Raw genomic sequence first — 17885 nt, forward strand, 5'->3', positions numbered from 1 at the left:
TCGTTTCGTTGGATGTGGACTTTCTTCTGTATTTTTTAATATAGTAGATATTATCATCCTTATTTTATAAATAAGGCAGTTGAGATTGAGAGAAGCAAGGAAATTGACCCAAGATCCCAGAGCTAAGAAGCAGGAGGATTTGAACTTTATTTAGTCTGATTCTATGGCCCTTTTGCACTGAGCCACACATCACTGTAGTTAGAAAGTGACCTGACTGTGGACTTTAAGGGAAATTGGAAATTAGTGATGATTCTTATGTATGTACCATTCCACTCTTCTTCTTAATGTATATATACTGTATACACACACACACACACATCATGTCTCTTTTTTTTTACTTTGAGTTGTGTTAGGGTTTATTGGCTGCCAGTTTTCTGATGCTAACTTACTATTGTTACTGAAGAATAAAATTGAATACAATTTTATAATGTTACTCATTAGCCAACTAATTCTTTACGGCAGAAAGTTTATTAAGAGATACTTGCATTTTTCAGTTTTTTTTAAAAATTTGTAGTACAAATAATCAGATCTAATATATGACATATCAAAATGGTGCTAAATTTTATCAAGTTGGATGGGTGAGGATTTTAATAAAATCTCAGATACCAACTCATGACACTGCAACAAAAATTAGTGTCAGTTGGTGAGAACTTATTTGGAACTGCCAACATCTGGGTTTGAATCACTGCTTTTACATGGACCAGTTTTATATTCTTTGGTGGGTCATGTCATTTCCTTGGTCCTCCATTACTTAATATAAATAGATCTGAAAATGGTAGTTATTGGCATTAGCAAGTTCTCAATAAGAACCCAGTGTTTCTTTTTTGGATCATTTAGTTGTGTATATTTACTATTAATACAGTTTCAAACAATTCAATATTAACTGCATTATTTTAGATAAATCTAGTTAATGGAACAAGGAAATCTAAAGTATATGAAGGACCCACCTCAGTCAGGATTAATGGCTCATTCCTGTGAAGTCAGAAATCAGTAATACTGATGCCTAGGTTCCTTCCCTCCAGGTGCAACTCTGGGAACAAGGCTTCTTTCATCTAGTGGCACTGCCATCTTGAGTCCATCTTCACACATATCACTCATATCATAAGGGGAAAAGAACCTGGAAAAGGATCATTTGCCTTTTAAGGTCTCTGGTTTTTAAATGGCCCCATCACTTCTGCTTCACTAGGTTGATGAGAGCTAGATACATGGGCTCACCTAGATGCAATGGAGACTGAATGACAGGTCCTGGCTGGAAAACCACTCTCTATGGCAGTTTTGTACCATGGAAAGGGAGACACTAATTTTGGTGGACAGTTAATTATCTCTGACACTCAAGATGAGTTTCTAAGGCAGAAGATTAGAGTTGATCTGACCCTGAAACTTAATGGAGTCAGAAACCTTAAGCCAATTAAATATTTGAGGAGAGGGTGGTGGATAACTGGATTGCTTTACTCTCAAACAAGGAGATGGTCTTAATTAACTGTTTTCAGAAGTTTGCTCGCCCACAATCGTTATTTAAATAAGAAAGCACAAATGCTCCGGTTGAAGAGACTTCGGGAAGAGACCCCCAGGGATCCTGGAAAGAGATATTAAAACCACTCAAGAGGATCTTGGATTCCTTTTTCTCTCATTGTTTTCTGATGTAAAGTTTTCATTTTCTCTCCCTCCTTCTGTTATTTTTTTGGCCACGCATCTTGTGGGATCTTACTTCACTGACCAGGGATTGAACCGGGGCCCACAGTGAAAGCATGGAGTCCTAACCACTGGACCACCAGGGAAGTCCCTATTTCTTAAAACTTATTTAAATTGTCGCTCCTGAAAGTCTAAAGCAGAGAGGAAAGACTGGCAGGCCAAACATCTCTTCTATTGGATTGCTTTTTCGAAATTACATTTTTGACCATCATTTATCGATAGGTAAATAGCCCATAAAATCTAGATATCAGGCTTTTCTGGAAAAATTGCAATACCTAGCAACAGTAATTCTGTCTTCTTGAATGACAAAAATCTACTGGCTGAATAATAGCTGCCTCATCGAAAGGTACCTGTACCTCCTCCCATTTTTTAACAGGTCTCCACGACTCCTTATTGCCCTGTACACAACTTGACTTAGCTTCTTACATTAACCACTGGGTTTCTGTAAGTCATTTACATTTACAAAATATAATCTAATGGGAAATTGTACGACCTCACTGAAATTTTTATCTTTTTCAAGCAAGCAGATAATTATTAAAAACTTGTGAGCAAGAATAAACTGAATCTCCACTTTGAATTGTTCTTCAGCCTATTTTTCATAGAAAGTTCTGCTATGTGAGCCTCTCCTTCTTGAAAGACATTTATTTATGAAATGAATTTTCCACAATAATTATTCCCAGTTGCCCGTATTACTCCCTGTAGCCTTTTGGCTTCTGGGATTTTAGTCTACTCTGAATTAATTGAAGTAGTGATTTTTCTCTTACCAAATGAAGGGCCTGTAGAGCAACAATATATATGACAAAAAAGATAATAGCACTTTTTTGAAATTTGGCAATCTTTTTCTTAGAGTTGTAACTAATCATGTCTTTCTGAGGATGTGGAGTGAAACTTTGACATATGTCATGGTTGTCAAAGTCGGCATTAACACAAAATAATAAGTTATTTAATATAGGATTCAACTTTATTATTTTTTCAAGTGAGCTGTCTATCACCAAGTTCTGAAGTGGATTTCTTTCAAGTCTCCCTGTCTCCAGAGAAAAAGGGGAAAAGGCAGTGTATCCCTGGACAGGCTCTATGACTCATTATGTCAATCAAACCCCACTTCAGAAGGGAATAAAGAGATTTGTATCTCAAAGCTGTGCATAACGACTCCTCGGCTTTTCATTTCATATTTATGAGCGGTTTACTTTGAAGTGTTTATCAGCCAATGCGCAGAAACATGAGGGAGCCTTGCCTGAAACCATACTCAGGCGTCTAATCTGTGAAACGCTCGCTGAGCAGACTAGCTCATCAGTGCATGCCATGCAAAAATAAATACATAAATAAACTTTTTGTTATTTGAGGTCTTGGAGCCATGTCTTTATATGAACTATAAAAAAGGGATAAATGGTGCTGAACATTTTGAAATTGGTGTAACACGGGAAACTTAGCTCTGTGATGTGCAAAAATGAAGGAGGGACAGATTATTTCTTGCTTGAAACAAAACTTGATAGAATGCAGAGAAATAAAAATATACAAATATTTAGGTATACTCCTCACCTGGTCTAAGGCTTTGGGTCTGCCCAAGTGCCCACTTGATGACTGAGGATAGTATAAAGTGTTTTGTTTTGTTTTGTTTTTTAATATTTTTTGAAGATTATATAATTGTCAGAATGGTTGGGGAGATGTCACTATCAAGATGTTGAAACCACTATATGGAAAGCTGTTTTACATTTTTAACATCCCATGTGTATTAATATTCCATGCATATTTTAAGATATGTAAAATGTGCAGAAGGAAAAGTCAGGGAAGGTAATAAAAAGGGGTGCATAGAAGAAAATGAAATATTGATTCTTAATTAAAAGAATGGGTACATTTTCTCTATTTTTAATCTACCTGCCTATCTTTGTTTAATTATTTAGACAAATATTTATTGAGCAGCTACTCTACTAGATCCTGACTTTAGAAGGGTACAATCAACCAGAGTTGCTGAAGAGGATCTCGTGTTAGAGGAGGCCAACAAATTAACAAATCAGTGTCAGGGTACATGTCACAATTAGTTACTGTGACCGAGGGATGCTCAATCCCCCACTTCTTTATATTAGATCCTATATGTCTGTGTGCATTTCTCATTTGTTAATAGCAAAAAGGGTATTTAAAGAAAAAAAGGAAAATTCGCTTTGATAATCTGTGAAGTATTTCACTGATTTGAACAGCTGGGAGAAAATTAAGCCTAGGAGCCTATAAGCCGTTCGCTTATAAAAAGGTGACTTCCTGTGTTGCCCTTTTTTCTACAGATTCTTCAAAGAGCTCTTTCCCTTTCCTAGTATCCCCCCTTCCAGTATCCTGAGTGGGAAAAGTGGCTCTGATGCCTAGTCTCTTGCTAGCAATATTGTATAATCACAGAAGTTTAAAGGTGAAAGTCTTTAGACTCAGCTAGGAAGCCTGGCATGTAAGAAACCACACAGGCTTTAGAGCCAAAAGATAAATGCATGAATAGAGGCTATTCCACTTTTTATCTCGAATCTAATGCCTTCCTCCTAGTTTTGTTCTGAGGATTATATGAGATTTTCCACATACAGTGTTTATAACATACAATGTTTATAATTAATCTTGATCATACAACATAATCAATATTAAGCCATAAATGTTTTTGAATGAATGAATGAAGGATGTCTCTCTTCTGTTCCCATCCTTTTACTTTCAAAAACACCTGACAGCTCAGGGTATTAAGGGGTTTCTCTCTCTCTGCTTAGTCCCTCAGTCTTGAACTGTAGCCTGCCAGGCTCCTCTGCCCGTGGAATTTTCCAGACAAGAACACAAGAAGTGGGTTTCATTTTCCTTCTCCAGGCGACCTTCCTGACCCAGGGATGGAAGCTGTGTCTCTTGAGTCTCCTGCATTGGCGGGTGGTTTCTTTACCACTAGCACCACTTGGGAAGCCCATTATGGGGTTTACCAAAGATTTTCCATCCAGAATAATGTTTTCTAGAGGACAATGAAATATAGTTACCTGCCCCCTGCCTCTGTCTTCCCATCCCCACCAATGTAAGGGGAGCAGAAGATAAATTTACAAGGAATACCCTGTGCTATTATAATTATAATTTTCTATGTTTATCTTACTTATTAATCTGGGAGATTCCTGAAAGCAAGGACACAGATTTTCCATCTCTGTATCTCTAATTCATTCTCAGCACACCTTTTTGTCTATTTGTAGAACTGAATTGAGCCGATCAGTTTGAAACATGAACAGCGGGTGCCCTTGGGTCTGTGTGAGCCATATAACAGCAGTGATTCTTGGGGAGACAAGCACAAAGAAGCATAAACCCTGCCAGATGTGCAGGAAAGACAACCAAAGCCATTGTGGGGTGTGTTCCTGATAATTCTGATGGATAGATTTTCTAAAAGGACTATTTTGACTTTCTCATCCAAAAGGAGATGAAACAGGCTGCACACAAGAAAGAATGATCTAGGGCCAATTTTAAGATGGGAGAGTGAATCAAAAGATAAGTCTTTGCAATAATAATCTGCTTCTGACTCCCAAACAACCCACAATGAAGGCAAAGGAATTAATGGAGCTTCTGATCCCTGTGACATAGGCGCATATGCAACGTGAGTCAGTGCAGCAGCCATTTCCTCGGTGGTCCGACCATGGGCTATGAGAAAGCCAACAGCCAGTGTCCCCCAGGATAGCAAAGCTCTCTTCATGAGGAAAAGGCTGTTTCTCAGATGAAGTGCCAGATAGGGCCAATGTTTTTCATAGAGCACCTGGGGAAGCCTCAGCAAAGAGAAATGTCTCGATAGAGAACAATTAAGTGTCACCTTGGATTTCATTGCCTGTCATTCCAGAGAAGTGGCAGTTTTGCTAGGAAAAGTTGGCTTTTTAAGAAAGAAGCAATCTACCTGGAGTGACCCCTGATTTTAATAGGAAAAAAGAGGCAGGGAAATGCAAGAGAAAGAGACATCTTGCTCCCTTCACAACTGTCAGAAGCATGTTATGTGATTCCTGGAAAGCCCAGGAAAGTCCCTATTTTTCTTTCTCAAGGGAGTAATCCCTGCTACTTTCCACAGGTGATGTTGAGTCCTAAGGCAGTTTGCTTTGAACAGTAATATAAATGTGCTTTCCAGTTACCAAACAGAGGCAATAGTTGGTAGAGTCACTGGTTTCAGGAAGATGTTCTGGGAAAATGGGGAATGGTCAAGGGAGCCGTTTGTAAGGATGGAATAGTTGTTCTGCTAATTAGAAGAGGCAGAATGATATTAATACTGGGCATGCCTTTGCCAGCACCTGAAAACCGAGACCAGACACTCTTCTCTGCCTCTAAAAGAGCCAAGTGGCCAGAGCGTTTAATGCTGATGTAGGGTAAGATTTTCTGTGCATTCCAGGATGATAACACTATTAGAACACAAACTACATTTTTTTTTCCAGATCCTTCAGGGAGGCTGGTGCTTTGATTCATTATGATTTTGGTGTTTTGTACATGTCAGGGCTTCATGGAGGAAGCAGGGCTGTACTATGATTTCTGTGGCCCCTCAGCAGTTCTGCCTTTGCAGACCCCTCCTCTCTAAAAATGTGCTTCCCTGGTGGCTCAGACAGTAAAAGCGTCTGCCTACAGTGAGGGAGACCAGGGTTCAATCCCTTTGTCGGGAAGATCCCCTGCAGAAGGAAATGGCAATCCACTCCAGTACTCTTGCCTGGAAAATCCCATGGATGGAGGAGCCTGGTAGGCTACAGTCCATGAAAGAGAATATTTAAAATTACATTTTACAACTGCATTGGTAGGGAGATGGATAGATCATTGTTAGAGATTACAACCTTTGCTACAAACTAAAATTTTACTTTCTTTTCCTTACTTTAAAAAAAATTAACCTATTTTTGTGGGTCCCCAAAATATGCTGGGTCTTAGTGACTCTGTCTGTAGTCCCTACTGGGTACCTTGGCCTTGGTCCTATCGCAACTGAAATGTCTTTCTGTTGCATTTACTCATGGATTTAAAACTGTGAATTTCAATGTTTTAAGATAAAGATCTCTTGTCTTAAAGACAGTGCCTCCATCTGAGGAAAAGTAGAAGCTTATGACATAATGGAAATTAATTTCTGTGGATTCAGAATCATAGTTACAGTTTACACGTAGGAATAATTTGGTCCACAGGTAACATATCACCTTAATTGCTCTATTTTTCCCCCTAAAGTAAGTGCCACTCCTTTTAAGGACAGTGTTTGTACATTGCATTTATCATTGTCTCACTTGTTAAAACTGAATACAGTATCCATAATTTACTTTTTTCCATATGAATCACTGCAGCCCTCCTGAATGATGACAGTTCAGTGTAATGTGTGGACTATGACAAATCTGTTCCCAGAAGATTTTGAAGTTTATTAAATTCCAGGTGCTCTGCGATTGTACTGTGGTCTGCGCGCCGTCTCACTTTTCTCCATGTCAGCTTCATTCCATTCTCTCTCCAAAACCTCTAGTGCCCCCTTCCCATTATGGATCAAAAGTGAAATCCCAAATACACATCTACCATCTACCCATTCCCAGCATTGCAACCACCAGTTCTGCCTTCCAGCCTATTACTCTAAATGAACCGTCTGTAGTCTTACCCCAGGAGAAACCCCCACTGTGTGCTCCACCAGAGTCCAACTAGTCTATTCAAGGATGTTGCTGCCGGAATTCCTCCACCTCTAAATGAACCATTTTCTCACTCCTACCAGTAGATAAACATGCTGTGACTTTCCCCAGTTTCTGTTCACCACTTCTTCCACCAGCGACGTCCTTTAACACTTTATTGCAGTACCTCTCAGAAGAGGTAGCTATTGTACACTTCCACTTTTGCTCCCCTATTTTCTTTAAACACAGCCCAACCAGATAGTCACACATATCCCTCCATACAGTTGGTCTTGCCAAGACCACCAGTGATCACCACATCACTACACTGTGACGCTTACTTTTTCGGTCTCTTCTTACCTGCCAGCAACATTTGGAAGAGTTCATCACTGCCTCCTCTTGGACGCACTTTCTTCGCTTAGAGTGTCCCCTGGCACATGCTTGTGGCCTTCCAACCATTGCACTGGCTGCTCTTTTCCATACTCCTTTATTGCTTCTTCCTCTTTGCTCCATCCTCTTGAGTATAAAAATAACCAAAGACCCAGTCTTTGGTATTCTTTTCTACCTACAGATCTTTCACACTGATGGTCTTGTCCACTTCCATAACACAGAATAGCATATATATGCCAATGACTCCTAAATCTCTATCACTTATAATAAACTTGTTATTTATTGATCTGTTGACCTACTCAGAATCTCCATTTGTATGTCTAACACATATTCCAAACTGAAATATGCATTACTGAAATCCTGACCCTCTACACACACACACATACCACTTGCTCTTCTTGCATCCTTCCCCATCACAGTCCCTGGCAACTCCCTCCTAGTTTTCAGTTTGAAAGTATTGATGTTATTTCTGATTTCTCTCTTTCTGCCACACCCTACATGTAATCCATCCACCAGGAAATCCCACTCTGCCCACCAGCCCACTGCTTCCAACTGGAATGGGCTGTGATCAGCTCTTACAAACGCATTCTGAGCATCTCCTGTATGCTGTTCTTCCTTGTGTCAAACACAGTTGTGCAATCTTTAAAGATGTAAGTTAGGTGATGTCATTCCTCTCCCCCAAAACAGTATAATAGCTTTGTCTTTACTCTGAGTAAAAAGCGGTGTCGTTAAAATTACCCCAAAGCCCTTCCAGACCCAGCTCTCATTAAGACTCTAGCTCTCCCGTGAAGCTTGCACCTTTGCTCACTTCATTTCAGCCACTCCATTCTTCTTGACGTTTTAGAACATCCCAGGTATGCTTCTCCTTGGGACCCATGCACAGACAGCTGCTTTTTGCCCCCAGGGTATCAGAAAGCTGACTCCCTCAAGTCCTTCCAGCCTTTGCCAAATGCCCGCTTCTCCCTGAGATCTTCCCAAGATCAAATAATTCACAATACTCATAAATGGCTTTCACTACTCTACTTTCTCTGTTTTCACTTCTCACCTTTGAAGATATTAGTACTTAGTCATTATATTAACTTTTTATTTTTTGTCTACCCTGGCTAAAATATAAGCTTCTGAGGAACACAGATCTTTATCTCCTTTGTTTGCTGATATACCCCAAGCCATTTGACTAAGGCTGAACACTCATGCTGTGTGTTCAGTCACTCAGTCATGTCCGACTCTTTGCGACCCCATGGACTGTAGCCTACCAGGCTCCTCTGTCCATGGGATTCTCCAGGCAAGAATTATGGAGTGGGCTGCCGTTTCATCCTCCAGGGGATCTTCCTGACCCAAGGATTGAACATGTGTCTCCTGTGCCTCCTGCATTGGCAGGCAGATTCTTTACCACTGAGCTACCTGGGAAGCCCCAGACATTTACTAAGCATTTCATAGATACTGATGAAATGAACGAGGGTTCTTTCCCTTCATCTGCTTGCCTGAAGTCCCACCCATTCTTTTAGGTATACGTCTCCTCTCGTGTAATCATGTGTTTGCTCCCAGGTGGTCAAGCTGTCTGTATTCTTGGGGTAGCCCTCACTCTGATTTGGGGTGGAGAGATAACTATATCAGTCTACGAACCTACAAATGTAGACTCTGCAAGTGAGGGTTCTAAAATCTCTGCTTCTGCTGCTGTTTCCGCTACTTGATAGTGTATCTAGAACATTTTATTCAGCATCCCTATGTTCTGGCTACACTGCTAAGTGACTTCAATCACTTTGGAAATATGTATTTTAGTGGTGAGATAGTCTCTGGTGTGGCTGAGACTGATTAGTTACCGCATCGCTCACACCGTGAATATAATAGTGCTGATAGTGGAGTATTTCAGCTGTGATGACATAAGATTTTTTTCCTCCATTGGGCAAACTTCTGCCTTCTATTCCTGAATTTCTTTCTGACTTGGAATTTATGTGACTCAACAACTCTCTGCAAGTCAACAGCTGCCAGATGTTAAATGTAATTAAGGCTTTACATGTATTCGTAACCTACGACATGTGTTTGAAACACAGGAAGCAAGGTGGGAAAGGAAGAAAAGGAAAACCCTTGACTCAGTTTCAATTATCCTCTCCCTGTTTAACGGATGCTAACAGGCACTAGGAAACTGTGGTTGTGTTATTTTTCTACAAGCTCAATGGCTGGATGCTTACATTGGTTTTAGACAAGTACCTAAATCCTGACAGTAATTGGTGATGAAGCATTTGATTTAAGGGAACTGATTTACAAACAAGAATACATCATTAACATTTCTCCCCCAAATATTTGCAGTTACAGTGTAGATCCTGATTAGTTACTGAAGCAAAATACCTGTTACACATATTTTCACCTGGTGATAGACTGTGATCTATCCATCTCCCTAGATGTCAGACTGTAGATGAGTTAATTAACTCTTGAGCTCTAGAATGATTCTTCAATGATGGGAAAGTCAAAATGTTTTCAAAACATCAAGTGCATGATGGAGACAGGGACCTTCATGAGTGCTGAGAATGCAAATGTCATATGCCTTTGTCAAAATTTCAGCTAATACTGGTAGCTTCTATACTGACATATCAAATCTTCTTTATATTACTTTGAGAAAGCAGGATATTACATAACATAATAGAATAAGTATTAAATATATTTAAATATATGCAGCTTAATAGGAAAAAGTATTTCATTTGTATAGGGGTAGGAAAAGTTTGAAAATGAAATCATGCCCATCACCTTGTAGTTTTACACTTACCAGGTAACATCATAGATAAGTAATATTTATTGAGTATTTATTCTGTTCTAAATTTATATATATACTTGTTCATCAACACAGTGACCTTTTCAGATAGGTACTGCTATAATTTCCTCCATTTTACAGGTAAGAAATTTGAAACATAGAAATATTAACTAGCTTGATCAAAACAACACAGTCCTGAGAGTATGAGAAATCTCTAAATAAAAAAAAACAAAATAAGAACTAAAAATGAGCTGAAGTCAGAAATGTGAAGATTGAATTGCAAGCTCATAGGAGAACTTCAGTGAGAGAAAAGGGTTACCCTCAGAGTTTCAGCAGGGAGATCTGACCTTGAACTCAGAGCAAGATGCAAGACATGAAACTGAGATTCCTATGTTATTCTGGAAACCTGATAAAAGACATGTGGTGAAGAGTCTCTGAAAGGGAGCAGTTAGACATTTTTCAGGAGACAAGAGTCTTTACTATAGGCCCTTGTGATTTTTAAAAACTAAAATAAACTAATGTCAGCTAAAGTTAAATCTCATTAAGTATGTAAGAAAACAAAACTTTAAGAGTGAACAAGTCAACAAACAACCATTTTTGATTCTTAAAGCCCCAAAACCTTAGAATTTGTCAGTTACATACTTTCAACTGTGTATAATATGCAAATTAGCAAGTAAGAATATAATAGAAAAACGGAATAGAAACACTTAAGCTATATAAATTTTATAAAGGAAATAGTCAATACATAATTGTTGAAATAAAAACTTTAGTGCATACAGTAAATATGACATCAGGCACAATTAAAAAGAGAATTGGTCAACTGAAAAAAAAATAACCAGAAGAAATTAGAAAGAGATGGCACAGAAAGAATATAATGTTAAAAATATAATAGAAACATTAGGAGAGAAGAATAGTCTTAGTTTAATTAGTGAAGACAATAAAGAGTTTGGGAGTGAGTAGATATTTAAAAGACAATGAGAATTTTTTAGAATAAAGAAATCAGGAAGTCATAGAAATGGAAGAACAACTTGTATCAAGTAAGATTAGAGCTCTAAATAGACTGATATAACATACATATTGTAATCCCTAAAGCTACCACTAAAAACATTATGTTGAGATATAGATAAGAATCCAATAGAAAATTAAAATAGAATTAAAAAAAAATTATCAACCCAAGTGAAGGTAGAGAAGAGGAACATCAGAAAAGAGACAAACAGGAAAAACAGCAAAGTGGTGAACCTGAATCCAGACAAATAAAAAATTACATTAATATAAATGTACACTGATTAAAAGGAAAAGATTGTCTGATTATTTAAATAGCAAATCCTAAATATATGTTGTCTACAAGAGATGCATTTTAAATACAAAGACACAGAACAGTTGAAAGTAAAGGAAGGAAATTAGACATAATGTTCACTGTTTATAGTAACCTTAACAAAGCTGAACATTTTTATATCAGGCAAACTAGACTTTGAGACCACGAGTATTACCAGAGAAAAAGATGGATATTTGAAATTGACCAAAGGATTACAAAGAGAGTCTCAGTTAATTTCAGGAGGGAATCCAAGAGAATTTGTTCTCTGTCCACCAAGTACTTAAGTGAGAAATCACATTAACAATAAAGAAATCTAGACAAGCCCCAAATATGTGGAAATAAAACTACATATTTCTAAGTAATCCATTAATCAAAGTAGTACAAGAGAAATTAGAGAATATCTGGAATTGAATGATAATGGAATGTACAACATATCCAAACTTGTGAGATGCAGGTAAAGAGGGGCAGATGATAGGTTTGTATTTTTATTTAAGAAATAAAAATTGTTTTTAAATCAATGATCTACATTTCTACCACAAGAAACTAGAAAAGGCTAAGCAAAGAAACCCAAAATAAGTAAAGATAAATAATTAAGATGAGAACAAAAATTAAAGAAATGGAAAAGAAACAGTAAATGAAAATATTAAAGCCAAAAGCTGGTCTTTGAAAAACTGATAAAATTGATAAAGCAATAGCTAAAATAATCAAGAAGAAAAAAAGAGAATACACAAATGCTCCAAATCAGGAATGAAAGAAGGAATATCGTTATGGATCCTGTGTGTATTCAAGAACATTGTCATTAACCTTGGCAAATTAAATGAAATGGACAAATTCCTTGTAAAATATAATCAATGATTAAAAAGCAGATATAATCTCAAAATTTATTGGAGATAAAGAGTCACTACATATTAATGACAATGTTCAATCCATCAGAAAATTATAATTATTATAATTATTCTAAACATACACCTATAATATAGCCTTGGTTTAGTTGTTCAGTTGTGTCCAACTCTTGCAACCCCATGGACTGTAGCCCTCCAGGCTCCTCTGTCCATGGGATTTTCCAGGCAAGAATACTGGAGTGGGTTGCCATTTCCTTCTCCAGGGGATCTTCCCAACCCAAGGATCAAATCCAGCTCTCCTACACTGCAAGCAGATTCTTTTTTTTTTTTTTTTTTCTAATTTTATTTTATTTTTAAACTTTACATAATTACTAACTGAGCTACCAGGGAAGCCCTATAATATAGCCTTAAATTGACATAATGCAAATACAGAGAAAGCTGTGGGGAGAAACACCCATCATAGTAGGAAAATTCATCATATAACTTTCAATTCTTGATAAGACAATTAAATAGCAAATTAGTACCATGTAGAAAAATTGAACACAGGATTAATAATTTGGTTTCATTGAAATATGTAAAATCTTGCACCTAATAACTAGAGAACATATGTTTCTCTCAAGTGGATATGAAATACTTTAAAAAATTTATCAGGCTATGGAGGAAATTTAAAAATTGCTTAAAAGTTTAGTAATATAAAAGTGATGCTCTTTAGCTAAATGCAGGTAAATTAGAGCTCAAAACCAGAAATATATACAAAATACCCCAGTACATTTGTAAATGCAATAAATAAGTTCATTAGAAACATAAAAATATTTAAATCTAAGCCACAGTGAAGATGCTGTGAGTCAAAACCTGTGAGATGCATTGAAAGTGGTCCTTAGAAATATATAGCCTGAAATGTTTATAATAAAAAGGAAAAATGGCTGAACACTGATGGCGTAAGAAATCAAATTTTAAACATATGAAAAAAATCAATTGTCTATACTCAAAGAAGGAAAGAGAAAGGAGTAATTTTTGTGTGTGTATATATATATATATATATATATATATATATATATGTAAAACCATAAAAATGAATAAACTAGAAAACATGTATAGATAGTAGATAGAACCAGGAAAGCAAAAATGTGTTTATTGAAAGACAAAAACAATTGATCATTGCTGAAACCAATCCAGTCAAAAGAAAGCACAAATAAAATAATATCAGGAATTAAAAAAAAAAAAAGGCAGTCTACAAACCCAGAAGAAATTTAAAGGGATTTAAAAATACTTGGATAAATTTGTGCCAACCCATTTGAAGACGTAGATGAAACAGGCATACATCCCTGGAAAAGCTTATCCCTAGAAAATACATCCCTAGAAAAATGTATTGTTCCAAAAGTTTCAAAAACAACTCAAGAAACATAAAGTGTTAATACTCCTGTAATTTTTTTTAAAAAAGCAAGTTCCTTCATTGTAAGCCAGTGATCATCATATTATCTAGATTTGTCGTGTAATTACTGAGTGGCAGGCAGTGTTTTAAGCACTTTGACCTGCCTTATCTAACTCAATGTTCAAAAGAATCTTATAAAGGCAGGTGCTATTTTTACGTGTATTTTATAAAGTAAGTGGAGACTCATCAGAAGTAATTAATTCTAAGAATATATGGTCCACAAGTATTTTTAAAACAGACAGTGGAATCCCATTTGAACCCTTGGCTATGTAGGTAGTGACTATTTTATAAGGCTGCTACACTAATTAACTGGAAATTTGTATATAGCAGCATCTAAGACAGTGCCTGCCACCTTCTGAAGCTCTGAGAAAGCATAAGCTAATCTTACATTCTCAAACTCAGAACAGTTAGACCATTGCAGCTCACCCACTCTTGTCCTTTGCTTTCTTTATTTTTTCTGATGAACAAAAAAGTGTTTGAAGAAGCAGAGTCTCACAGGGTCAGATGACTGTATGCCTTTGTAATGCTCTTACATAGGATAACTGATTGCTATAGTTTTTAATACTCGAATTGATTTTTAATCTTGTTGGAATTTTCATCAGCAGAAAAGAGTCTCCAGCAAGCTCTGGAGCATTTCATTTCTATTTATGAACTGGCAGTTGTTCAGGAGAAACTTCTGTTGTAGTCGGCTTTTGGGTTTTCCAAATTGGGCTTTGTTCAGATTGGAACATGAAAATGCCATATCAGAGGAGAATGCCACGTTCACTTTTGACTTTGAGGGGATAAAGCTTACAGGAAAACCTTGAATACTGGAAACGTTCCTGTCTTCACTAGACTTTGGTGTTTTTTTGATTTGGAAAGTGTTTATTAACATTGGAATGATTCTGGTTACAAATCTGATAAGTTGTGACATGTCAGAGATTCAGGTAGAGACCAAAGTAATAATTCTGCAAGTTTAAAAATATTAAAATATGAACATTTTAGGCTATACACAAAAGAAAATTTCGATTTGTAAAGGATATTTTTGAAATATAAATATTGGACTTACATTTTATGAATAATAATACATGTACACCTACTCTGTGGTTTTAAGCCACAGGATATTTTGTGAACAGTCTTGTCAACATTTGGGAAAATATCTGAATGTGTAAAATCGGATGAACTTTAGAAGGGCATTAAGAGAGAGTTGATGTGAAGAATTTTAGTATACACAAGTATAAAACATTAGAATTCATTAAGTAGCTCCTTCATTGGCTTTCAAATTTGTTACCATTGCATGTACAAATATGTAGATTTTAAATTTGTGTGAAAATAGTATTTTAGATAATGTTGGTATTTGTTTTGGATGGAATATTTTGTATCACATACATATCTTTAACTGTGCAAAATTTAAAGTATCAACATTAAATGTAATAATTTGGTGATATATTTTGATGAATCAAACCAAAATACAAGTTGTGTTTTATCTCTTATAATTTCCTATTTTGCCTGATAGCTTTCTAGTTTGCAAAAGCTTATGGCATTAGATTAAATTACTTCACTCTGTGATAAAGAGAACTATGGTATTATAATTTGTGTTCTTTTCTTAAATATCTGGTACAAAAATTTGGAGTCAGGATTCATCCCTGACTTTAAAATGTAGAGTCTAACATTTGCTCAAGAAGAGTGACCCATGTTTATTTATAAGAGATTCTCTTTGTCTTAGGATAAATGATCCTAGAAAAAAGGCCACTTCAAAAATGAATCACTGTTTAGAAAGAAGCAATATTTCATATTAAATAGTAAATATAATTTATTGTGACTTTATCTTGAGAAAATAAGATTGATTATCAAGAGTATATTTTATGTTTAATACAATTTATTATTCCAGCTGCACTATAATTATTCAAAAGGATAAAGAATAATAATTTGTGTGGGGCACAATATACATTTTATGGCACAGCTGTATGACTGTACAATATTTCATCTTTCATTCTGAGTTGCATTTTGCAGCATGATCACAGAGGGCCATATTTTGCAAAAACAAAAATATTTAGATTCTTTAATCTTCCAAATGGCCTCTAGTTAATTTCTTATTAATAATTATTTTTCCTCATTCACATTGAGATTTTCCTGATTCTTGGTATGATGAATGATTTTTTATTGTATCCTGGCTATTGGAAGTATTGTTTCAAAAATATGGATCTTATTTAAATATTGTTTCAGTAGGCCTCCTCTGACACCAAGCCTTTGGGAACAATGGGACCCTGAGGCTTAACTGGCAGGTGGAAGTGAAAGCCCAGGTTCCTCACTTGACTCACTTTGACAAGCGGGGCAATTGGGGTGGAGTGGGATGGAATGCCTCCTTGCAGAGTTGGGGTTTCAGACTCCCTACTAGGACCCTGCATATACCAACCTGCTTGAGAGGGAGAGGGCTACCTCCTTTGAGTTCTCTGTGAGTCCCCCAGTGGTAGTGAAACTAGATTTAACATTTATCCTCCTCAAACACCAGCAAGGAGAAGGAAGGGCACTTCATTACCACTGTGTGCAGATGGGCGTCGAGGTTCCCTTCCTCTCCTCCAGCGACCCTCTGTAGGGGAATCAGGGAAAGCTCATCGCCCCTCAGTGACAATAATAATTCCAGTCCCCAGTTGGTCTTTGATTCCACCCTAGTATGTTTGTGGAGGTGGGGAAGGACACCTCATTGGAGTAGGCTTTACTTTGATCTGCTTCTGTTGGTATTTTCAGTTTGCAGATTTCTCTAGCAAATTTCTCTATCCACATCTGGGAAATATGAGGCAGAAAGGAAACCCAGAGAACTCACCGCTGTGTTTTCCTCCAGGTCCCAGGAAAAAATGGATCTATCTTCTTACATACCTCTTTTAGACTCATTTTATGTAGTTTTTACATTTACAGTGCAGGGATTTTAGCTGTCCTTAAAGACAGGTATATAGAGAAGTGGGAAATTTCATCTTGATCTAGAACTAGAAGTCCCTCACCTTTTCTATTTCCAGGATTTTTTTTTAATTGGGGTATAGTTGCTTCACAATATATACAACAAAGTAAATTAGCTGCATGTATACATATATCCCAGAGAAGGCAATGGCACCCCACTCCAGTACTCTTGCCTGGAAAATCCCATGGACGGAGGAGCCTGGTGGGCTCCAGTCCATGGGGTCGCTAAGAGTCGGACACGACTGAGCGACTTCACCTTCACTTTTCACTTTCATGCATTGGAGAAGGAAATGGCAACCCACTCCAGTGTTCTTGCCTGGAGAATCCCAGGGACAGGGGAGCCTGGTGGGCTGCCGTCTCTGGGGTCGCACAGAGCTGGAAATGACTGAAGTGACTTAGCAGCAGCAGCATACATATATCCTCTCCCTCTTGACCCTGCCTTCCACCCTTCCTGCCATCCCACCCGTCTCTGTCACCACAGAACACTGAACTGAGCTCCCCATGCTATGTAGGAGGTTCCCACTAGCTAACTGTTTCACACATAGCAGTGCATCAGTCCTAATCTCCCAATGGCTCATTTGTGCCATTTTTCTAGAGTTCACATATATGTGTTAATTTGTTTTTCTCTTTCTGACTTCACTGTGTATGACAGACCCTGGGTCCATCCACATTTTTGCAAGTGATCCAATTTCATTCTCTTTTATGGCTAAGTAATATTCCATTGTATATGCATGCATATACACACACACACACACACATACACACAACCCCCACATCTTCTTTATCTATCCCTTATGGTTGTTTCTGTGCCCTGGCTATTTTAAGTAGTGCTGCAGTGAACATCGGGGTGCATATGTCTTTTTGAACTATGGTTTTCTCAGGGTATTTGCCCCACTGGTGGAATCACTGGGTCATATGGGAGCTCTATTTTTAGTTTTTTTTAAAGAAC

At 37.2% G+C, this 17885-nt stretch overlaps 1 protein-coding gene across 4 annotated transcripts in view; it reads left to right on the top strand.

Moving 5' to 3' along the window:
* LOC112447478 (teneurin-2) overlaps positions 1-17885 on the top strand; it is a 426777-nt gene that overhangs the window by 401717 nt on the left and 7175 nt on the right. The gene's annotated exons all lie outside the window — the stretch shown is intronic.

Source organism: Bos taurus, chromosome 7 (assembly GCF_002263795.3).
Source record: "Bos taurus isolate L1 Dominette 01449 registration number 42190680 breed Hereford chromosome 7, ARS-UCD2.0, whole genome shotgun sequence".
In the NCBI taxonomy this organism is placed as follows: domain Eukaryota; kingdom Metazoa; phylum Chordata; class Mammalia; order Artiodactyla; family Bovidae; genus Bos; species Bos taurus.